We start from the raw sequence: 26,264 nt of genomic DNA on the forward strand, positions 1-26,264 counted from the left end.
TGCTACTGGTGGGCTGCAGCACTGATTGTGCCACCCACAGACGTTGACTTATAAATGTGTCTCAGGCCTACCACTGCAGTGCCTGTGTGTAAAGTTTACTGTCACTACGACCTGGCATTCAAAACTACTTACCAAGCTCTAAACTCAACTTTTATTACATATAAAGCACTGGTAAGGCATGCCCTAGAAAGCCCGAAGGACAGGGTGCTATGTAAGTAAAAGGTAGGACATGCACTTTTAAGTTTTGCATGTCCTTATAGTGACAAACAGCCTATGCTTTCTCTATTGTGAGATCTACTTTTCTCCTAGGTTAGCACTGGGAATTCCTTAATACACTTTTAAGCTGCAATTGTTAATCAGAGAGTAGTAGCTTTTTCATGTTTCATATGATTGGAATGGTAATGATAAATCATCCTTCCAGATGAAGTTGGATTTAACATTACTGTTTTAGATAGGCCACTTTTAGAAAGTAAAAGGCACATAAATGATGGACGGAATGCAGAGCAAACCAAACATTCCCCCCAGTCAAGAGATCTCAGTTAAATCCATCATTCTTTTGTTCACCTTGCCACCCCAGTTTAGACCCAGCCATATGCAAATCAGTCTGGACCCTGTGCCTCATGGGAAAAGTCCAGCCGAACTAACAAGCCTCCCTGGACAGGAAACAAGCATCCTGGGACCAAATTTGGGCGTCACCCCTGATCAGTCAGGCTATTTTGTATCCAGTAGCACAGTGAGCCCAGGACCCACGTCTGGGCATACCCGGCGGACATAGGGTGAGAAAGCAGAAGACACACAGATGATGGACAGAATGCAGAGCAAATCAAACATGCATCATGGTCAAGAGATCTGGGTGAAATCCATTGTTCTTTTGCTCACCATGCCAGCCTAGTTTAGACCCAGCCATATGCAAATCAGTCTTAAACCCTGTGCCTCACGGTAACAGTCCAGTCGAACTAGCAAGCCTCCCTGGACAGGAAACAAGCATCCTGGTACCAATTTCGGGGCATCACCCCTTATTACCCAGGCTAGCTTGAATCCAGTAGACATTTCTCTGCACATACAGTCCTGTGTGCCTGACAGCCTGTCTCCAATACACGGCTGGAGGTGGTGGTTGGGGGTGACAGCAACACTTTGTGAGTTCCCTCTAGACAGCCACAACACAGGAAGGATAGGTGTGTCTGAGTACCCATCTACGTACATCTGCATTCTGCTGGACTTGACTGAGCAGGATGGAAGGGAGGGGATAACACTTAACATGAATAGGTAGTGTCCTGTCCCCACACAAAGAACTGATTTACCCCCCTCATCCCACCAAAGAAAGCCTGGCAGAAAGGACTGGGCTAAAAAGGGAACTACTGTAAACTTCAAGGAGCTACTTGTAAATTATCCCTCACATCAAAGGAACTTTTAGGTATAACTACTGGGTCTCTGACCCCTTGAAATCAGATGCTGCTGGAATTGTATCTGAAGCTCTGCCAGAAGAACTGCTTTGCTGCTTGAAGGACTCAACTGGACTGCTGATCTGGAAGGCCTGCTTTTCTGTTTATTGCCCTGCTGCTGCTGAAAGAGAGCTGGACTCTGCCATCCCTCCAAGTAATCTCCAAGGGATTAGTGGCTTGCCTCCTGTTGCTCTTGAAACTCAGGGATATCAAAGTCTCTACTCCTGCTCCTGTGCCTGGCTTACTGGAAGTGGCCAGATACTTGCAACATGAATTTTGAAGTATGTAACAGAACTGGCGCATTGACCCGGTTGCGGGAGTAAAATCTGTGCATCTTATCAGAACCAACACTGTGCCTCCAGAGATTGCTGCATCGGACAGCGTATCACCTCTGCAGCAGCTTAGTGCGATTAACGCATCCCCTTGACTGCATGGCTGAATCCGCCACATCGCGCATCTCAGCGCCCACCCTGGAACTAACGCATCGCCTTCACTGTGTGGAGAAGATCGACGCATCTATTTGCTTGCGACCAGGCCTGCATGGGTCCTGAAGCTGTTCTGCGCTTGGAAGAGGTAGACCCAAACTTTGACTTTGCCCTGGTTTAGCGTTACCTAAAATAACCTTTTCGTGCTACTTGCTTTTAAGCACTTTACTGCATATGTTCTTTAAAAAATAATATCACAACTTCTTAACATTAGATGTATGTCGTTTTGGTCTTGTTTTGGCCAGAATATTAGAACTTAGGGGCTCATTATGATGGCGAGCAGTCCACCCGCAATCATAACAGTGATGGGACCGCCCACCAGACGTGCCGCGGTCCAACCAGCCCAATAAGGATGCGCCCGCCACACTGGCGGGCGCATCCCGGCCTTTTCACATTGAGGACGGTGCAGCACCGTCTGCAATGTGAAAATGTCAGCATTCCGTCCATCATTTGTTTGTTGTAACGCTTTTCGCCCTAAGTGGGATGGGTATTCCCAGACGTGGGACCCGTGCTCACTACGCCACTGGAGTCAAGCTATCCTGGCTGATGACGGCTGACAGCCAGACACCGGTCCTAGGATGCTTGATTCCGGTCCAGGGAAGACATGGCTTGGCAGTTCGGGCTGGACTGTTCCCATGAGGCACAGGGTCAAGACTGATTTGCATATGGCCATGTCTGAACTGGGGTGGTGTAGTGGGCAAAAGAACGATGGATTTAACCCAGATCTCTTGACTGGGGGAGAATGTCTGCATTGTCAGCATTCCGTCCATCATTTGTTTGTTGTAACGCTTTTCGCCCTAAGTGGGATGGGTATTCCCAGACGTGGGACCCGTGCTCACTACGCCACTGGAGTCAAGCTATCCTGGCTGATGACGGCTGACAGCCAGACACCGGTCCTAGGATGCTTGATTCCGGTCCAGGGAAGACATGGCTTGGCAGTTCGGGCTGGACTGTTCCCATGAGGCACAGGGTCAAGACTGATTTGCATATGGCCATGTCTGAACTGGGGTGGTGTAGTGGGCAAAAGAACGATGGATTTTACCCAGATCTCTTGACTGGGGGAGAATGTCTGCATTGTCAGCATTCCGTCCATCATTTGTTTGTTGTAATGCTTTTCGCCCTAAGTGGCTTGGGTATTCCCAGACGTGGGACCCGTGCTCACTACGCCACTGGAGTCAAGCTATCCTGGCTGATGACGGCTGATAGCCAGAAACCGGTCCTAGGATGCTTGATTCCGGTCCAGGGAAGACATGGCTTGGCAGTTCGGGTTGGACTGTTCCCATGAGGCACAGGGTCAAGACTGATTTGCATATGGCCATGTCTGAACTGGGGTGGTGTAGTGGGCAAAAGAACGATGGATTTAACCCAGATCTCTTGACTGGGGGAGAATGTCTGCATTGTCAGCATTCCGTCCATCATTTGTTTGTTGTAACGCTTTTCGCCCTAAGTGGGATGGGTATTCCCAGACGTGGGACCCGTGCTCACTACGCCACTGGAGTCAAGCTATCCTGGCTGATGACGGCTGATAGCCAGAAACCGGTCCTAGGATGCTTGATTCCGGTCCAGGGAAGACATGGCTTGGCAGTTCGGGCTGGACTGTTCCCATGAGGCACAGGGTCAAGACTGATTTGCATATGGCCATGTCTGAACTGGGGTGGTGTAGTGGGCAAAAGAACGATGGATTTAACCCAGATCTCTAGACTGGGGGAGAATGTCTGCATTGTCAGCATTCCGTCCATCATTTGTTTGTTGTAACACAATGTGCATTTCCAGGCACAGCGTGGCAGGCACCACGCATCTTTTTGTGGCAGGATTCCCACCGCAAAAAGACAGGCAGAAGGGCTCATGCTAATCACTACGGTGGTGCTTGCATGGCACCGCCGCAATGATGCCCTGGTTCTGGGTTCCGTAAGACGGGCGGAAAAGGACCGCCTTGCGGGACCATGCCAGACAAACTTTCCGTCCGCCGGGGAACCAATGTGATTCCTACCGCCATCCTAAACTGCCCGTGGGTGAATCACATTGTGATGGCGGGAGGCTTGCCACCGCTGGCCCGGCGGTGGCGATCCTCCCGCCATCGTAATGAGCCCCTAAGTTTTCTAAACCTGTGAAGAGTCTTTTTGTGGTGTATTCATTGTGTTACTGTGTGTGTGTTGCAAAAATACTGTACACATTGCCTCTTTAGATAAACCTGACTGCTCTGTGCCAAAGGAACCTAATGGTTTAGAGTGGATCTAGCCTTCATTGACTAGGAATGTGGTTTCTGCTTGGACAGGGTGCATACCTTTGCCAACCCAAAACCCAGTTTCTAACATTGGGTATCAGCGGTGAGGATAGGACTTGTGTTTGTTCAATGCCATATAGTAACTCATTGTTCACTACAATTTTACACTTAGACCATTTTCAATTTATTTTTAAATCTGCCTGATAGGCCTTTTGATTTTTCTTGCTAAATTATGCCTCAATCTGGAGAAGCATCACCTGGAACTGCAGCTGAAGTTTTGGAGTTTGATCTGGCTAGCTTAGAATCTTACACTGTGGTTCAGAGGAAGATTTTTTGCAAAGATTTCCAGGCCTCCATGAGAGGCTTCACCTGGAAGGTGGAGTTGCAAAAAGCCTTGAGGGCCTGGGCAAGGTCCCTGGTTGCAAGGGATGACCATCTACATGAGGAGCAGGAAAGTCCTGAGGAGGAGCAGGATGAGCTGAGCTGATTCTGGAGTTTGCTGTGGCTCTGGACCTGCTTGTAGTGAGGGCCAACAACTTGCCGGGAGCAGTAGTGGGTCCAAGAGCAGGAAGCAGCATTTCCTCCAAGACAATGGCCCAGAGGAGCTGGCAGACAGGCAGGAAGGAGGAGAAACATTTGAAACTGGATCTTGCCAAGCTAAAGCTAGAAAAGGAGCAAGCTCTAGAGGAGAGGAGCATGGCTCTGGAGGAGCGGAATCTTACACATGAGCTCAACCTCATAGAGCTAAATATCAGAGCCCTGAAAGTAGGGTCCAGCAACAGTAATGGTGGCAGCATAACTGCAGTGTCTTCACATGACTCAAGGGTCAGTATACCCAAGGATTTAGGGCCATATGTATCATTCCAAATTGCGATCGCAAACGCTGGAATTCGTAGAATTTCGGCGTTTGCGATCGCAATTTGGCTCAGTGATATGTATCAAAGAAAAACTGCCTGGCAAAATAAGGAATCACAAAATTTGCGATTCCTTATTTTGCGATTGCATTTAAGGAATCACAAATTGCTATTCCTTAAATTCAATGTAAGAAGCACAGAAAAAGTGCAATTTGGCCTTAAGGAATCGCAAATTACCACCAACTTCCAGTTGGTGGTAATTTGCGATTTCTCTGAAAATGCTCTTTTTTGCATTTTTCAAAGTGCCATGTGGCACACATACATGCCGTTAGGGCATGTAAGTGTGCCACATGTGCACACATGCACATTTCAGGGGTGCAACAGAGTGTCCTTTTGACACCCTGGCACCCTTGAAATTGCATTCTCAATTTTCGATTCTCTAATTGAGATTCGCAAATTGAGAATGTCTTCCCATTCATTCCTATGGGCCTCTAGGCCCATAGGAATGAATGGGGAGGTATTCCTTAATTGCGAATCGCAATTTGCAATTCGCAATTAAGGAATTTGTAGGATTCGCAAAATTATTTGCAAATCCTACATACATAGCGTTTTGCAATTCTCAAATAGTGATTCGCAAAAAATCGCTATTTGAGAATCACAAAAATGTATTTTCACACATATGGCCCTTAGTGCCCAGCTATGTGGTGGGGGTGACATGGACAGTGGTTTGTAGCCCATGAAGTGGCTCTAAGAGTGCACAAGGTCCCGAAGGAGTTCTGGGGTGGTAGGCTATGGAGGTACTTGACCATGGTGGGGAGGGACACTCTTCTTACATTAGAGGTGGGTGCGGGACCAGATAAGCTACACTGCTATCAAGGCAATTGTGACCAGTAAATTTGGGGTGACACCTGAGAAATACGAACAAAGGTTAAGGGCTAATCACTAGCTATCCACACAGAGGTGGGTTGACTGCTTAGACTATGCTGGTAAGGTACTGAAGCGCTGGGTGAGGGCAGCAAAGTAGATGATTATGAAGGACTGTACAACTTAATTTTAAAGGAGCACATGCTTGATATTTTTCTTTGCAGAGCTGCACCAACACCTAGTGGATAGTAAGCTTACTAATCCCAGGATGATTGCTGAAGAGGCAGGCATTTGAGTCAGCACCAGAGTGTCCAAGAAAGCATCTGGGGGGACCGTCAAAAGGGTGGTCAGAGTTCCCACCAGAAGAAAGAGGAAGAGATAAAAAGAAGGAGTTCTTTTCAGGCCTCCTCACAGGGGAAAAGGTCTGGTTCTCATTCTCAATCAAGCCACCAGAAGAAAAACTACCCTGAAAAAAGCCAGCAGCCCAAGTCTGTTAAGTGCTGTGAGTGCTATGAGTATGGATACTAGAAAGGTTACCCAAAGTGTCAAAATAGAGCACAAACTCCCGCTGGAGGAGAGGTTCCAGGGGTGGTGAGTATAGTGCTGGAAAGGAGTCTGTCCTAGTTAATGGGGGTTTAGTGGGATGAGGGTATTGTCCCTGGGTGACAGTGAAATGGTTTCTAAAACCCATATGCTCTCTAATACTGCAAAGTATAGGCAATGGGTCACCATCAATGGGCAAGTTGTGGAGGCTCTGAGGGATACAGAGGCCGGTATGACTTTGGCAGGGAGTCACCTGGTTTCCCCAGAGCAGGTAATTCCAAATGCATTCCACCAGCTTGTGGTGGCTGACATCTGAGAGGATCACTATCCTGGGGCCCTGGCTACATTTGAGTGGGGCGGGGGTTCAGATCTTCTGAAAGTTGCTGTGAGCCCTGCCATGCCAGTGGACTGTTTGTTATGTAATGACCATGAGCACACTACCTGGAAGGAAGTGGAGCTCTAGGCTAATGTGGAGCTGTTAGGATTACCTGATTGGATCTGTGCCACGACAAGGTCCATAGCCTAGTCTGGAAAAATGGCCCAGCCAGCTGCTAAACAGGGAACAGGAAAGGGGCATGCAAAAACAGCCCCTGAGTGTACTCCCAGTGAGGTGGATGGGGCACTTGCGATGTCCGCGTTTCAGCCCACTGAGGAGGGCACTGTTTCCCTTGGTGACATGCCTGTTATTGCTGGAGGCATGTAGAAGGAGGATGTACCAAAGAGGAGTTTTGTAGGGCATGGAGAGAGTGCCCAACCCTTGAGGGACTGAGGCGACAGGCTGAAGCCCAAGCAGCAGTTGATGCCTCTGGTAGTCACCTTATTTACTGGGAGGAGAACCTCCTTTACCGTGAGCCTAAGGTTCCTGTACATGGACAAAAAGGGCCCTAGTGGCTTCCCAATGCTACAGGGCCTTCATACTGGAACTGGCACACAAATGTCCCCTGGCAGGATGCCTGGCCCAAGACCAGACCTCTGTAAGGCTTGCCCCTCACTTTTATTGGCCCAGGATCAAGATTTGTTCTGTAGGACTTGTGTTACCAACCAGGCCAGTGGGAAGACAGAGCCAAGGCTTAAAACCATCTTGAACCCACTACCAGTCATTGGCAAACCCTTTGAGAGGATGGGCATTGACAATGTAGGGCCAATGAATCCACAGATTGGTTCAGGCAACAGGTTTATCCTGGTACTGGTGAATCATGCCTCTAGGTATCCGGAGGGAATACCTCTGAGAGCCATGACTGCACTTATACCTGCCTGGGAATGCATTCTGCCAGTTGCTTATCATTGGCTTAATGATTTTTAACTCACATTTTCTGACTTTCTATTTGCTGGATTTGTTTTTAGGCTTTCCAGGTTCAGTTCATCCTTCCCATGGAGCAAAGCCTTATCACAATACCTCGTCTTGTACTTTTCCACAAGTGCTCCTTTCTGTAAAAAAGCCTGTAAATCTTGTTCTTAAATTGTCACATTTGTTGTGCATTCAAAACAAAGGTCAATTGTCAGACTCTGTCTTTCGAGGGAGCTTGGTGAGCTTGGTGTTTATGTTTTCTTTGTCCAGCTTCAAAGTGAGAGGATTTATGTGACAATCTTGCTGGATACTGGGGTAGAGGAAAGGGTTTCTTCTGGCACAAAACAACATTTAAATGATTTGTGAAAGTATTTTAGAAAAAATCAAAATTAGCAAAGCTCAGATGAAGCATATTTTTATAAATTTTAAAGTGTCAATCAATCAATCAGGGTTTGTAGAGTGCGGCTACTCACCCGTGAGGGTCTCAAGGTGCTGTGGGGAGGGGGTGGGGTTGTGCAGTGGACAGACTACATGCTGAGTTCATCCAAAGAGTCAGGTCTTGAGGTCCTTCCTGAATTGCATCAGCGAGGGTAATTTTCTGAGGTGGATGGGTCGGGTGTTCCCTGTCTGGGAGGCAAGGTAGGAGAAGAATATTCCTCCAGTTCTGGTCTTGCGGATTCATGGGATGGTAGCCAGGGACAGCTGGGCGGTGCGGAGGTGTCTGTTGAGCATGTGGAATGTGAGGCAGTGATTCAGGTATGTGGGTCCTGCGTTGTGTTTTGGAAACAAATACTTTAATATGATCAAAACAAATCAATTGTATGCTTGTGTAAATGTAATGGTCATTTCTTTTGGAAATGTCTTGTCTGTAAGGGCAGTGTGCTACCACACCATTCTCACTCTACTCTATGCCACTCCATTCTACTCTACACCACTTCATCTCACTGCACTCTACTCTGCACCCCTCCACTTTACATCACATCACTGCACTCTGCACCACTGCACTCTGCGCCACTGCATTCTGTGCCACTTCACTCTACATCTCTCTACTTTACTCTCCACCACTTTACTTTATACCAATGCGCTTGTTGCCAGTTTACTCTACACCATTCCACTCTACACTACACCACTCCACTCTATGCCACTCCGCTCTAGGCCACTATGTAACACTGCACTCCATGCCAATACACTCTTTGCCAATGCATCTACTCTGTACAATTACACGCTACGCCCTTGCACTCTATGCCAATACACTGTATGCCACTGTAATATACACTGCACTCTACACCACTTTATGCCATTACTCTATGCCATTCTACTCTACGCTACTGCACTCTGGCCTGCACCACTCTACTCTATGCAACTTCACTCTTGTCTGAAATTATCTACTCTACGCTACTGCACTCTACACCACTGCACTATATGTCACTGCACTCTGTGCCAGTTCACGCTACACAGTCTACTCTAAACAATTGCTCTCTATGCCGCTGCACTATACGCCACTGCACTCTATCCTGCACCACTGTAGTCTATGACACTGCTCTCTACACCACACCACTCTACTCTGCACCACTACACTCTCGGCCACTGAACTCTCCACCACTTTACTCTGCACTATTGCACTCTACTCCACTGCACTCTGCAGTATTGCACTATATGCCACTGCACTCTCACCACTCCACTCTACGCCACTATTCTCTACTCTACTCCACTCTATGCAACTGCACTCTATGCAACTCTATTCTATGCCACTCTACTCTACTTTGCACCACGGTACTCTATGCAACTGTGTTCTATGGTACTGCTCTCTGTAACACTGTACTCTGTACCGCTCCATTCTGCACAGTTGAACTCTACACCAGTACACTCTGCTATGCATCACTCTAATCTACGCTACTTCATTCTACGATGCTGCATAGTACACCGCTGAATTCTATGCCGCAGCATTCGGTGCCATTGCACTCTATGCCACTATAACCTGTAAGACAGTATGCCAAGGCACTCTACACAAGACCCATGTACTCTACGCCACTGAACTGTACACCACTCTACGTGATTCCACTCTTTGCCCCTCCAATGCACAACAGTCTATGCCACTCTACGACACTCTAATCCACTCTTCGCCATTCCACTCAACGACACTCCTCACCACTCTTCTCTAAGCCACTAACTTTTCGCCATGGTTAACAGCAGCCACGGTGGTGTAGAACATGGCTAAAGCCAAAAGCTCTTGCATAGGCGAGCCTTATTGGCAATGCCAATGCGTGTTTATTGGTAGCACCTAATTACCACTTGTTGCCTCTTGATGGCAATTTGCACAAGCAAAAAGGCTATTTTGCAAATATTCACCGACGGCAAAAGCCTTACACTCTCCATTTGCAATTCATTATTAAAGAATCAGGATTCCCTAATCTCAGTTTGGCTTGCGATTCAGTGATCTGCGCTACATTACCGATTCCTTAATTTGTAATACTCAATACATATCGAAAGTCATACTTGGCACCCACAAATCATTCTACAACTGGTTAGCGAATCGAAAACGTTAGTACATCAGGCCCATATTTCTTCATTCAATATATATTTCCTCACAAATGAGTGCAAATAATGTCCTCTAACTGCCAGCCAAGATAAAAATACCTAGCATGATTGCCTGCCATTCGTATCCATAAATCTGATGGACACATTTGAATCCTCAGTGTCTCAAGTTCAGCAAGAACATATCGGGCGATCGTGCAGGGAGATTGCTGAGTGAGTGGCCCGACACATAAGAGCTATTATCAAAGGTAATATTCCTAAGCAGTGGAGTAAATCACTTAGCCGATTTGAAGAGCGTAAAACAGAAACACAATTAGCACCTACTGTATGTTACACCGACAGTTTATAGCAGAAACAGACACAAGTAAACATGCATCTCAAAATTCCCCGTCAATTACATGCAGCCACGCTCGAGATAGCAGACAGAAAGAGGACTAGGCAGAGAGACCTCGAAACGCACACATCAACTGAGCAAAGCTGTTGAATTATGCAAATGAGTAAAGGCAGATGTAGGTTGGCAAATAGATGGGAACATGCAGCTCAATTATTGTGTGCATTGCTAATGCATCCAACATGAAATTGCATCGTCTGTTCCTGTTGATCAGTGTTATTTCTTACAAGCATTTTTTGACAGAATATCTAGTTTTAAATATCGTGGGACAAAGGTAGCGTTAAAATCATATCTTTTCTAGCATTATTATATCGTGTGATAGAAAGAAAAACTTTGTTGCTATATATAATTATTTCAATATAGTTTTTATAATTTTATTTACATATACTATTTTAGTAAAGGGAATCCTTTTTAAATATAGACAGTTTTTACATGATTATTTTGTTTCTGATTATTATTTTCTAAGAAAATATACAAAACGAATAAACTATTAATAATATATGTGAAAAAAGTGATTTTATTTATAAATCTAATGCACAGTATAAATAAATAAAACTCATTTTGATATTTTTATTTTAATATTTTATTTAGGTTCAATATTTGTGTTGGCTATGTATATATTTGTTGATATTTTATTTAATATTTATATGTACTTAAATATATATGTATACTCATATATATTTACTTAAACATTGATATATACACATATATAACTACTAAAATTATTAAATACTTTTAAATAATAAACTACTTTCAATTCATTACTGAAAAGTCCATATTTATTACGAATTTTATATTTTTACTTGTTTCTTTTCCTATCAATGATATTTGTGCATTGTAATTTTGTAGTTTTCATTATAAGTATAGAACCACAATATTTTTGCCAATGATATTTTTGCCAGGATATTTGGGTCACTTAGGAAAATACGAGAGCCGGAAGACTAAGGGCTTCATTTAAAGGTGGGTGATAACTGGAAAAATTACAAAAAAATTGGATGAAGCCCTCTCTGTTCATTTCTTGGTTCCAATACCAAGAGTGGAGCCACTGTAGATGTCAGCACAATGAAACCTATTGCACCAAAGAGTACTATGCCTGTAGGCCTTTTTCCTGCCTGGGGCCTTCATTTAAACCATGTCTGCCCCAGAGTGAAAATGGTCTGCAGTGCCAGGACACCATCAGTCTGGAGACTAAGGGGGTCATTAGGATAGTGGGCGGATCACCACCACCAGCCTGGCGGTGGCGATTTGCCCGCCATCCCAACCCGATATACCCCCCGCCATATTATGACAGCGGGGGGTATTGCGGCAGAAGCAAAGTGCGTCCGCTGCTTTTCCACCGGTTAGCAATAATTCCGATTGCCCGCCGGGCGGACTTGGGCCTCAATATGGTGGTGGTGCCTAGCAGGCACCACCATCCATATTAGGATGCAGGGTGTCACAGTCCTTTCCATGGCGGCTTTGTCGCCATGGAAAGGTTGGTGGGGAATTGCTTTGGGGACCCGTAGTGGGCCCCTGGGGCAGTGGAGGGGTGGGGGGCTGCACTAGGGGGGTATCTATGGTACCCCCTATATTTCCGTGCAGAAGGTGGCAGGCACCGCGTGATGCCTGCCACGTTGTGCATGGCAATGCACAACAAGGCACTTTGGCATTGCGGCGGGTGCTGCTGTAAGTAGCACCCGCCGCAATGTCAAATATGCGGAATGCGACCGCCAGGGTGGCGGCTGCATCCTAATTAGTGGTGCGAGACCACCACACGTATGGCGGCTGGTCCCAGCACCGTGATGATGGAGGGCGGATTAAAGTCCGCTCGCTATCCTAATCAGCCCCTAAGAATTGTAAAATGAAAGAAAAGAACAAGGCAGCATCCCTTTACTATGTATGCACTCAGGATCTGAACAATATCCTCATATCCTCATATATAAGGACAACTTCAATGCTGCTCCAGTTTGAAAAAAAGACACACCTCTTTAAAGAACACTCCATCACCAGCATGTTGACAGGTCCGTCAGATTGGCATGTCATGGTGGATCTGCCATCAATTATCTTTTTCCTCTAAAGCAACTCCTACCATGGAGGCGGGAGTCTTGCAGATGAAAAAATAGTGGGCTAGCCCGCTAAATATGAAAGAGGTCCCTTTCTCTATAGGCAAGCACAGCAAGAAAAGCCATTAGTGCACACTAACTAATTATAAAACGGGCAAACGATAATTGTGTGATATTTAGATCAATAATACAAGCATTTTTTACAAATTTAGGGGCATATCAGCAAGGCGGCGATAGAAAATCATCGCCGCTTTTGCGGCCGTTTTCGGCCGAAAAGCGGCGATAATTTTATCGCCTAATTAGCAAGGTCACGCTAACGCGTGAAACCTTGCAGTAGCGCACAAAATCTTAGCGCCCAGCTTTGCATCTCTAATGAGATGCAAAGTGGGCGTTCCTGACCTAACATGACGGGAGAAATGTCGCTAAGCGACATTTCTCCTATCATCAAGCCCCACGCTATGAAGCATAGCGGCAAGAAAAATAGCGATAACCCCTGTTATCGCTACTTTCCTTACGCCTGCTTAAGGACTGACTTAGCCATGATATCCTATGGAAGGTGGATATCATGGCTAAGTTTGTGGGGCCCTATCAACAAGCTAACGCCATATTTCGTGAGATTTTCCAGCGATAATCTCACGTTAGGCAGCTAGCGGTAGGATTTTTATCGCTTTTGAGATAAGCGTTGCTAATAGCACGCTATCTCAGTGATAAAAATCCATGCTAGCCGGCGATAATTATCCTAGCGCTAAGTACGCTTAGCGATTATTATCGCCGGTTGTTGCTGATAGGCCTCATACTTTTATCACACAATTGACCCTTCAATGGTCATATGCATGAATACATTTGTCCTGGAGAGCATGACCGGACCGCAAACCTCCAGACTTGTTCAATTTGCAGCATGTGTCAGACCCTGTTTGAGGTGGCCACTGGGTGGCAAGGGGCTATTGATGTGGTTGTGGTCATTTGCCACTGCCGTCCTGGGGCCCCTACTGCTATAACTCAACAGACTGGACATAGTTCTAATAAGTACAATTCACTCTTAAGGTAGTGAGCTCACCAGTTAAAGGTGTCTCATGGAGATAGTATGGAGTCTTGAGAGTCAAACTCAATCACACACTAGGCTCAATAATGTGATATCCAGCCCAATGCTCACTTATTTAAAAAAGATAAGTATTTTAATCACAACACTATGTATGCAATAAACTAATCCACAAGGATGCCCTTTGGGGTCTACAGAATTCTGAGCATGGGAGTAACCATGATTAAAGTCCTCTGTGACGCCCCCTGCCATATTAGTATGGCGAGGGGCACCGCAGCGGACGGAAAGACTGTCTGCCGCTTTTCCACCAGTCGGATTGCCGGCCGGGCAGAAAATGTAGTTAACATGGTGGCGGTGCCTTGCAGGCACCGCCATCCATATTATGAAGCATGCGGAAAATGGCCTTTTCATGGCGGAGACTCCACCAGGGAAAGGCAGGTGGTCTTTGACAATGGGGGCCCGTTGCGGACCCCCAGGCTGTTGGGTGGGTGGGGGATGCACTTGGGGGATACCTATGGTACCCCCCTTCTTCGACATGCACAAGGTGGCAGCACCGCCCGCCGCAATGCATAATATGCAGGATGCGACCGCCTGGGTGGCAGGCGCATCCTAATTGGCATATCGGGACCGCCACACCTCTGGCGGTCGGTCCCGTTTACCGTTATGGTGGTGGGCGAACAAAGTCCACCGCCATTGTAACGGGCCCCTTAGTATTGAAATTAATACTCGAGTACTAAAATTATTACTTGTGTTTAATAATTATACCATCAAATGGGTCGGGATACAAATAAAAAAGGGGTTTTGGGTGGGTTAATGTATTAATACACATTATTTTAAAAACGTACTGAACATTAAAATTAATTCTCGAGGACTAAAATTAATACTTGTGTATTTATTTTTTTCGTGAACAATGAAAACAATAAAAACTCTATAACAATTTACTTTTATTTTATATAATGATAGGGGTTGTGGGTGGGGTACTGTACTAAATCACGGATACTTAAAATTAGTACTTAGGGGTTGATTCCGATCCGGGTCGGACAGCTCTCCGAGAGCTGTTCGTAGCCTTACCTTGTGACCGACTCTTACCCGGAGCCGGTCCGCCCTGGCGATGAAGTACGATGTGTATAACTGACAAAAATCCGACCGACATGTAGGCTGTGATTCAAGCTTCATTCTCCGTCCGAGCCGTACCTCCGAACGCCGAACCAAGTCGCCCGGAAGCAGTATCCATAGCAGTTTCCGGCCGGACAAGTACAATGCGCACATCTTACGTGCCAGACGGGTCGCCATGTACGGCACGTCACAGCATCCGGAAAAGAAGCATATCAGGTACGATTCGCCCCAGAACTCAATCCACGGCTATGAGATGGTCCAGCTTGCAACGGGTACGAGACGGAGCAACAAGCAGCGTGTATGAGACAAACACATCATGAATCCCATCGCGCAGATCATACCAGTACTGTACATCAATGACCGGATCAGGAACCGACGCGGACGGTGCAGATGGTAAGTCAGACACCCACCCCACAAACAAATGACACATACCTGCAAAATGTCACACACACACAGGGGATCCATATCCTGGTCACTAGCAACAGGCCACCATAGGGGTTGCATGGCCAGCACCACTACCACCCCCACTCATAGGCCCTATGTCGCCCATCACTACTGCCACCCCCACCCATAGGGGACCTGTTGCCCATCACTCCTGCCACCCCCACCCATAGGGGACCTGTTGCCCAGCACTCCTGCCACCCCCACACATAGGGCTTATGTTGCCCATCACTACTGCCACCCCCACCCATAGGGGACCTGTTGCTCATTGTTAGATCTGGGGGTCTCTAGTTGGCAGAGGTATTCACCTTATACCAAATAGGGACCCTTGCTTCTAGTCAGGGTACAAGGACACACACGGTAGATAACCCCTGCTCACCCTCTAGGTAGCTTGGCTCGAGCAGACAGGCTTATCCCCAAGGCAATGTGTAAGGTATTTGCACGTAGACAACACAATGATCCCCCCTCCGCACACCACAAACTTAGACCACACAGGTGAGTTATATCAAAAATAATATATCTTTATCTAGTTTCCGCAGTTGAAATCAAGCATCACAGGTTTACACAATATTCGCTGTCTTGGTTGGTCGGGATCGTCAGACGATAGTCTCTAGTCTCTTGCGTGATTCGATACTCACTGAGAATGAATCAGTTTGTAGGCTCTCGATGTTTAGGCAGCTACGTTGCTCCGGCGGTGTCGCGGCACTCGATGTACAAGCGCTCCTCGGGCTGTTCGGTGCAAGGATTCCACAACTCTCTCGACGAGCCCCCCCAGTGACGATGTCGATGTCACCGGAGTCAGCCACTCACAGCGAGGCTTCGTAGAGCAGGGAAATACGACTCTCGATCTGCGTCAGGCCTCCGGGTCGCGGCAAGGCACGTGCCGATGAGCACGTCGATCTGTTTGATGCGGCAACCGGTGTCAGGCCCGAATCGGTGCGGTACTCTCCAGCAAGACAGAGAGCAGCCAGCCCACCTCACAGGCAGATGTTGAGAAGCTTGGTAGAACAGTCCACGGTCCCTGCGGCACACAGCAGCGCAGGCGGGACACAGCAGAGTCTTGAGTTCTTGGCAACCTTTCTATCCCTGGGTTGCGAAACAGGAGTCCAGCTCTTCTCAGGCCCTTGGAGATTCAGTTGAAGACACAGCACACAGCAAAGTCTTGTTTGGTCAAGTGGATAGGGTCAGCACACAGCAAGACCCCTTCTCCTTCTCAGCTTCAGTTGTACGCCAGAACAGGTCAGCCTTTAGAGCACACAGCACGGCAATCTTCCTTTAGTTCTTCAGCGGTCCGTCTTTCAGCAGAGGTTCCTCTCGATGGTCGAATCTGAAAATCTGTTGTCAGGGGTCCTGTACTTATACCCCTAAAAGTCTTTGAAGTCTTTGTGCAAGTGGGTCCTGAGCCCGGTCTGATCCAGTTCTGGGTGTTGCTGGAGCACTTTGTTTTCCTGGCCTCTACATTCTTTTCAGAGCGAGGGGCAGAGTCGTCAGCCGCCCAGCAGGGGGTGGAGCCAGCAGAGTGGCAGGCAGGCACAGCCCTATTCAATCCCAGGTGCTATCTCCTCCCTCCACTCTCCTTGCAAATGTCGCCATTCAGCAGAGAGCTGACTCAGCCAACCTCCCGGGGGATCCCCAGCCCCTGTCACTCTCAAACCAGACAGTCAATCCACAAGCGCGCCCAGGCACACAGAAGGGTCAGACAAGAGAACAGCTACTCTCTAAAAAGTACTATTCTCCAACTCAGGATTTAAAAACAACCTCTCCTAAAAGATGTGTTATTAAATGCTGAGCTCAGGGATATCAAACACTCATGTCTTATCTTGTTCCTATGAGAAGATAGGCGGATAGCCATTGGCACCCGCCTCCCCCATGTTAGCCTATGGAACAAGATAACCTTGCAGTAGTGAACACACAAAATGGCCGGTGTTCACTACCAGAACATGTTACCTGCACTAGTACATGCTCTACCTTCTACATACACTGCACTCTGCCCAGGGGGGTACCTTGGGCCTTCCATAGGGATGACTGACGTGTATAAAAAGGGAAGGGTTAGGCCCGGTCAGTGTGGACACTGGCCAGGAGGACATGGCAGTCCGGGGACTGCAGGCAGGCCTGCGGCGGCAGGCCTGAGACACTGTTTTAGGGCTACACAGGTGGGTGGCGCAATCAGCGCTGCAGACCCACTAGTAGCATCTGTCATCACCAGCCCTGGCACACACAGTGCACTTTACTAGGGACTTCATGGTGATACAGATATGCCAATCAGGTATATCCAATCAATACGATATTTTACACAAGGAGCACTTACACTCTAGCACTGATTAGCAGTGGCAGAGTGTCCAAAGCATCTAAACCAGCAAAACGAAATCCAGCACAGCATCAAAAATCCATGTAGCAGAGGCAAAAGATAGGGGAAAAACCCACGCCAAGGATGTCAGGTCTAACACTCATCACTACTGCCACCCCCACACATAGGGGACCTGTTGCTGAGCACTCCTGCCACCCCCATCCATAGGGCTTATGTTGCCCATCACTACTGCCACCCCCACTCATAGGCCTTATGTTGCCCATCACTACTGCAACCCCCACTCATAGGGGACCTGTTGCCCATCACTCCTGCCACCCCCACTCATAGGGGACCTGTTGCCCATCACTACTGTCACCCCCACCCATAGGGTTTATGTTGCCCATCACTTCTGCCACACCCACTCATAGGGCTTATGTTGCCCATCACTACTGCCACCCCCACCCATAGGAGACCTGTTGCCCAGCACTCCTGCCACCCCCACTCATAGGACTTATGTTGCCCAGCACTATTGCCACCCCCACCCATAGGGAACCTGTTGCCCAGCACTCCTGCCTCCCCACCCATAGGGCTTATGTTGCCCATCACTCCTGCCACCCCCACCCATAGGGGACCTGTTGCCCATCACTACTGCCAAGCCCGCCCATTGGGCTTATGTTGCCCATCACTACTGCCACCCCCACTCATAGGGCTTATGTTGCCCATCACTACTGCCAACCCCACCCATAGGGGACCTGTTGCCCAGCACTCCTGCTACCCCCACTCATAGGGGACCTGTTGCCCAGCACTCCTACCACCCCCACCCATAGGGCTTATGATGCCCATCACTACTGCCACCCCCACTCATAGGGGACCTGTTGCCCTTCACTACTGCCACCCCCACTCATAGGGCTTATGTTGCCCATCACTACTGCCACCCCCACCCATAAGGGACCTTTTGCCCATCACGACTGCCACCCTCACTCATAGGATGGGTGATGCGCCACACATCCATCATACACCAACATTAGGTATGTCAGCAAAATACATCCCCTCTAACATCATGACAAACAGTGTGTAGTCTGTGACAAATGCCCACAACAGTGATTATGACTTTGAACATACAATGTAACTACCATCACATGTGTGACCAAAAACTGAGTGTGGCCTACACAAGGCAAGCATCACTAGCACTGTGTCAATGTAAAAATAACACCCCCTCACTGTGTAGAACAAATGTTAAGTGTGTGGTTCCAAACTGCAGCAAATGTTGAGCATTGTGGTGATGGGGTTGAAAACCCCCCTCATCACAGTGACCAAAAGGAAAGTGTCATCAAGGTCAAAGCTGCAAATGCCAAGCAGCATGTATGATTTCTGGTCCCAACACATGAAACACTTTTGTGGCAAAGTAGTGGTTATGTCCCATACCCACAGAGATGTGGTGAGGCTAACAGTGCTGTGAAACACAACCATACTTTCGGCCATGTGCAGACAAGCACCAACCATGGGGGCTGACAATGCATACAGTGTACAATGACACAAAAGCAGAAGTGACCATCACAAAGCATACACACATCTCGAAAATAGACACACAAATCAAAACAACCTGTGGAGACTGTAGGTGTCAGGTCACAAACTCCCATTCTATGCCAGCAATGGGACCTAACAACTAGGATGAATGTGCAGAATGATGTGATATGACTCACAGGGACAGCAGGGAAAATCACAAAAACAACATCCAGACAATGGCACACAACAGCAATACTAATGCTAATGCACACAAACAGGCAACCTCACACTGCACATCTGATACAACATGTGTGTGTGTGTGTCTATCAGTATCCCCAGGCAACTACACAACACATGAGGGGGGCTGAACCACAGTGAGACAGATGTGGACACAGTGCCATACAAAAGTAAACCATCAATGGTCCCCCCTTACTGGGCAATCAGGCATTGTGAGATAAGAGGGAGCACAATAGACACATGTGAGACAAGCTGGAATGAACAGCAACTAACACAGCAAGGGACTGACACACAACAGCACTACCCCCAGGGACCAGACATTGGGGTGACACAAGCATGCATGACACGTCCACTGTGCTGACAAAGGTAGATGTCGTACAAACTGTGAAACCCAGACATGTGTCCTGTGCCACAAACGTACATCACACCTACACAAACACAAATCACTCAGCATGGCCCGTCATCCATGGACAAACAGGAGCTAGGGGCCCATCCATGTAAACATTTACACCAGTCCACCCTCAACACCACACACCCTGAACTGCACCAATGTGCATCTGTGAAGCAAACATGGACAGGTGACATTGCACATGCACCCATGACAAACACAGTAATGTTGGGAGGAACTAAGATGCACAGACTCATCACACAAGGACAGTTTACAACCCCGGTGAATGACAGACATACTGCACAGTATGCGGTAGATGGCCATGACGTCAAAGCTCACGTAACCTTCCGAATACCTGGCACAGTCCCAGGACAATGCAGAAGCCAAGGAGAACCACAAGGCACACATGCTGACACCTTTAAACATTGCAGCCCTTAACCGGACAAGTGGGATCAGGCACACACACATGTCTCAATCAGTGAAAGGTACCACCTAGGGAGAACTACATGATATTGCGAACAAACAAGTGCCTTGGGGACCCCTGACTGTGTCCCATCTGCGTCTGATCACATCATCCCCACTCAGAACAGACAAATCCCAATGATGAAACACCAATTAACAGTAGTGTGTCATGCAACCACACATCTGGTAGCCCATGGCAAAGTTGTGGGATGAACACAGTACCACTCAGCAAGCATCAACAACAGGAACATACTAAGGGAACACTGCCTGTGTATGAAAAGGGATGTGGACACACATGGCCCGATTCACAGAACTAACTTAAGACAAATTCCTAAATTTACTACCATTTTCGTATTTACAGAAGGCACTTACTTATTTTGGTATTCACAGAAGACACTTACTCACTACGGTATTCACAGAAGTTAGGAGTCCTAACTTTAGGACTCCTAAATGCCTTCTGTGAATACGGAAAGTCTTAAAATTAGGATTTTTCTCAATTTAGGAGTTCTAAAGTTAGGACTCCTAACTTTACTACTAGTAAACTGAGAAAAATCCTAATTTTAAGGCTTTCGGTATTCACAGAAGGCATTTAGGAGTCCTAAAGTTAGGAGTCCTAACTTTACTACTACTAAATTGAGAAAAATCCTAATTTTAAGAATTTCGGTATTCACAGAAGGCATTTAGGAGTCCTAAAGTTAGGACTCCTAACTTCTGTGAATACCGAAATGAGTAAGTGCCTTCTGTGAATACCAAAATGAGTAAGTGCCTTCTGTGGATACCAAAATGGTAGTAAGTTTAGGATTTTGTCTTAAGTTAGTTCTGTGAATCGGGCCCACACACACATGCCCACACAACACACAACATGGGTCAAGGCAATGTCACGGAACAGCACACTTACTTGAGGGGACTCAACTCCTGTGGAAGCTCAGCTGTGCCAAACATAGCCCCAGCAGGTCTCAGTCATGTCAGCAGAACACTTGATCAGTCAGCCATCAGTTACCACACAATGAAGGCTCTGGTCACAACAGCCTGGGTACGGGAGTCTCCCTTAAGTCATCTGCACATACTCAATACATATGTCAAGCAAGTTGCACAGAGGACCCACTTGCTCCTACACAAATGATGCCCACACTTATATGTCCAGGGAGATGCGCCCACAGTCAGGGAAATAGCCAAATTGAACAATGGGAAGCACATCATATGTGCATGTGTGCAAGCCACAGATGTGACCATGCAAATGAAATGTTTACAGAGATGTCCATAAATTGTTAATCATGACACACCCATTTAGCTGCAAAGGATGATTTGGATAATGACCAGAATAGGATACATATCTCATGGACCACATGGAGTACCTCACATCAACACCTCAGTATTCAACATTTGAAATCCAGCAATACAACTGCAAGGTCATTCTAAACATCATCAACATAATGACCAGCTAAATCAAATTCACAAGGATAAAGAAAAAAGCTTTATTCAGCAATTTTAAAATGCAAAGTCCTTTCAGAACAAAGGCCAATGGCCAGTCCATATTCCAATGACAAAAAGTTAACTTGAGTGACAACTGTCACACGTTGCTTGCCTGCACTGGTAAGGACAGGGGACATCCCCTCGGAGGCGCATACATGGGGGCAGGTCAGGCACCGCAGGGACAGGGTCAGGGCGCAGCAGAAAGAGGCAGTGAAGGGGTGGTGGATGCAGGAGAGTCACTGGCAACTGCAGTGGAGCTGACTGAAGTAGTGGGTGCAGTCACAACTGTGGAGCACAAGTCAGGTGGGGTGTATGCCGGCACAACTGCAGTGGGCAGGTCAGATGGAGTGGACAGGGTCCCCACTGCAGTGCCCAAGTCAGACGGGGTGGTCGTGGACTCCACTCCAGTGCCTAACTCAATGGGAACAGAATGGGGTTCAGGTGAGGTCAGCAGGACAGAGGGGGGGACATGGTCCCCACATCAGTGGCACAAACTGTCTGACCGGGGGTGGAAGAGCAAGTGGTAGGGGGAGGGCCTCAGCATTTTGGGGATGGTGTATCTGTGGGTGGGAGAACCTGGGGCAGGGTGTGGTGGGGGAACCTGTGGAGTGGTGACCTGGGGGATGGAGGATGGCGACTTCGTCGTGGAGCTGCGGGGCGGGGATGGGGTCTTGCTCTTCCGGCTCCGGGGGGACTTGCGGGTGGGGGCCTCAGTCTGACTGCGCCTGGGGGAGGGTGACCGGGTGTGAGGGGCACTCCCCTCTGTGTGTGGGGACTTCCTCTTCCCCTTGTAAGATGGATCTGCTGGGTCGGTGGGGAAGAGGCCAAGGTCACAGAGGAAGAGCTTCTGTGGAGATGGGGTTGCAGGTGAGGCAAAGGAAGGGGGCTGGGAGGGAGAGGTATCGGAGGACTGTGGAGTGCTTGTGGATGACTGTGTGTGTGTCTGTCTGCAAACCATCCTCTGTGAGTGTGGTATCAGTCCCCTGCGCTTGCTTGTGTGCATGTCTAGACCTTGGTTTGGGTGTTTGTGTGCTGCCCATGTCTGTGGGTTTGTGAGAATGTGCAGGTGTGCATGTGCTTGGGACAGGTAGGATGCTAGGAATTATGGGTGGTGCAGGGGTAGGAGGGGTGCGGGACTGTTGGAGGAGGGACACTGCTGCCGTAAGGGAGGAGGCCACGGACTGGTTGGTCCTCTGTAGGACAGACATGCCCAATGAAATGCCCTCCATGAACGACACCAGTTGTGTCAACAGACTGGTGTGTACATGGACGACACTCAGCATTGATGTCTGCCCTACATGGATCTGTCGAAGCAAGTCCACAGACTCCTCACTCAGGGCAGCAGGGGACACAGAGGCAGGGGTGCGGTGCCTGGCACAAAGGAGACATGCTCCCGAACACGGGAGCCTCAATGGACCTCTGTTATGGGAGCCGATGGGAGGGTGGTGATGGTGGTGGTGGGGGTGGTGGCGGTGGCGGGGACAGCCTCACTAGCTAGGGTGTGGTGGCTGCTGACACCTGCCTCCACAAGGGAGTCATCCTCAGAGCTACTGTGGCCTTCAGCTGGGGTGGATGGTGCTGAGGCCTCCTCGGTGTGGCTCCACTCGCCCTCCATGCCACTGTGCCCCTCCAACTCCTCGCCTTCTGTCCCAGTCAGGCTCTGTGGCTCCTCCTGGTCCGTGGAGCTGTCCCCTCCTGTGGCCGTGGATGTATCTGGATAGAATTAGGAAAAAAGAGAACAACATCAGTCACCTGCACTGACTGCACACACCACAGTGAGTACATCAAGCCCTGGCATCATCAGGTGAACACTGCTCAAAGTGCTCACACTGTTTAGAATAAGCCAATTGTCAGTCTCACCATCACCCATGGCACTCATATCCCTCCTGGACCTGCACCCATATGTCTGTTGCATGTTGGATGCTAATACCCCAATGTGCCGACATGCACCACCTACACATTTGTTGGACATGCAAGTGAACATTTAGGAATATGTCACTATACACACATCACAACTCTTGCCACTGACTCAGTACAGGTGTCAGGATGAAGGGATGGGCAGAGACTCATTTCACATGCTTGTGATGCATGCCATCAACACACATTATGATGTTCTCATGTCCTGATAGTAAATGCCACAATGGGGTGCATGGAACACATTTGAACACAATGCAGGATCACTCATAGCAAGTTAAATTCCATGGCACTGGCATGCCTGGAAAGTCAGTCAACACTGTCTTCTGTCACAGGGGCAGGGCATCCAGACAACAACAGTATGCACTGTGTCACAATCATAGCTCATGGGTAAAGCAAACTCTGCAGCTGACAAGTGCACCTGCCCATCCCCTGCACACAACATATCCCGGACCCAGAAGACCCCACATCATACAAAACAGACATATGAGTCTCTGCGAACACAACTCCCTGTAAATTAGCACATCACAGTCTGCTGTGCGTGTAACACAGCTGCCTGAAGTGCACAGTTGCATACACCATTGTGCACTGTTAAGTGATCACACACCTATATGTCACACAGGTCTTGCCTCTCATAGTCACATCTCAGATGTCCTGCTGACCCTCAAACTCATGAACACCACAGTTGTACAGAAAAGGAAGCCACACCACAATGACACAGAGGCAGACACCTGAAGGCACGTCACTAAGCACAACCTGTAAGTTGATACACAGGAGTGGGATTACAGAGTGTTTCTATATGCCCTTGAGTAGGCATGACAGCCCAGGTCTACGTGAAACAGTGTTTAGCCCTGGACAGTAGTCAGGTGGCTAAGCAAGTGTGGCACACTTGATATACATACTCCTGAGGCACACAAATTGGAGTCCCACGCTGCATGTGTTTGTTTGAAATACCCCAGGCACATGTGGCGAGTCAGACCAGCAATTGTAACACATATCAAGGGCACACACAGATCACATGTCAGATTTCAGGCATTGTGTAAACAATTGACCCACCCATGAAACACACAACAGAGTCACGGTAACAGATGCTGTCTGGAAGCTGAAGCATAGCTGACTGCAGGGACACAGTGCCCTAGTGACACAAGCAACAGACTGTAGGGTCCACACCTGTGGATCAGATGAGGAGGGTGCATCACACAATTGAGGGACATGAGTATTGGACTACAAGACCTACGTAATGTGGAAATGTGACCAGGCCAAAAGACTGCAATTAGCATGTCAAACATAGTACACAGATTAGGCATGGACTTACCCCCTCCTTGCTGCTGTCTGGCCTTCAGCTGCCCATCCAGGTCCGGGAAGACCACTGCCAGGATCCTGTGCATGTGGGGGGTCAGGGTCCGGTGTCTGCCCCTCCTGCGAGGAGGCAACAGCTTCAGCTGGACCCTTGCGATCCTCCGGGATCAGCCCGGAAGGTCCTGCCACCTCTTCTGGCAGTTGCAGATCCGGCGCTTGTAGACCCCCACCGATCGAACTGCCTGGGCGATGGTCAGCCATATCTCCTGCTTCTGGTGGGCATCACCCTGTGAGGATGACAAAGTTAAAAGTCCATTAACACACATGCCCCATATTTGTGCTGCACACAGTTGGATATACATATCGTCATCACAAAGGAAAATGAGTTACACAGGTAGTGCACCCATGGAAAAGGACAAATGCCCTGCATGTCTGACATGTTAACAATGCCTGGGAAGTTGAAGCTTGCACAAATGCACAAATGCATAAATGCACTTTAGCTGCAGAACACCTGTTCATTACATGTACCTACACACTTTGGGGGATGAAAGTACTCAGTGAGTATGCTTGCCACTGGTGTACACACTGCTAGTACTGCTACAACATGCACAATTAGGAAGGCAGTGGACTGCACACTCACCTGCTCCCCTGGTTCCCCATACAGCTTACTGTACTGTGGAAGGAGCCCGTCAAGCAGAGCCTGGTTCTCCTCCTCAGTGAATGCTGAGGCCCTCTCCAGAGTGCGTGCCATAGCAGTATCCAGGGGATGCAGAGACAGCAGCAGTGGTAGCAGGGATATGGTCCAGTAGCATGTAGGTCCTACACGGTTGCATTCTATGAATCTGGCCAATCCATGGAAATGTACGACTCGTACACATCTTCCACATCGTTCAAATCTTCACCTTCATAAAACCCTAGTAATTGCAACATTGTTGTAGGCATCCAACTGAATTTCCAGTGCACAATTCGTACAAGTTTTGAATCTGCATCCATCTCCATGACAGTCCAGAGCCAATGGGTGTGCCCGGCTCGGTCAACTGACTCTACAACGCGTAGTTTGAAAATACACATGCACCCGTCTCCATACGATTCAATGGCCAAGGCGTACGCCGGTCTCGGACCATGCCTGCCCGACGCGTATGCATGATAGTCACCCGCGTCGGACCTAATTGTAGTCAATGGCTAAGCGTATGCACGGCTCGGTCCTAAACTGTGCAATGCGTACACATAGTCACCCGCGTCAGACCTCATTGCAGTCAATGGCTAAGCATACGCACGGCTTGGTACTGAACTGTGCAATGCGTACGCATTGTCACCCGTGTAGGGCCTCATTGGTGTGACTATTTGATGACTTCAACACACAATTACTTGCCAGGGACTCAGGTGCACACCTACCACACTACAGCATTGGCCACACAGTGTCCCATGGCATGT

This window comes from Triturus cristatus, chromosome 3_2 (genome assembly GCF_964204655.1).
Source record: "Triturus cristatus chromosome 3_2, aTriCri1.1, whole genome shotgun sequence".
In the NCBI taxonomy this organism is placed as follows: Eukaryota; Metazoa; Chordata; class Amphibia; order Caudata; family Salamandridae; genus Triturus; species Triturus cristatus.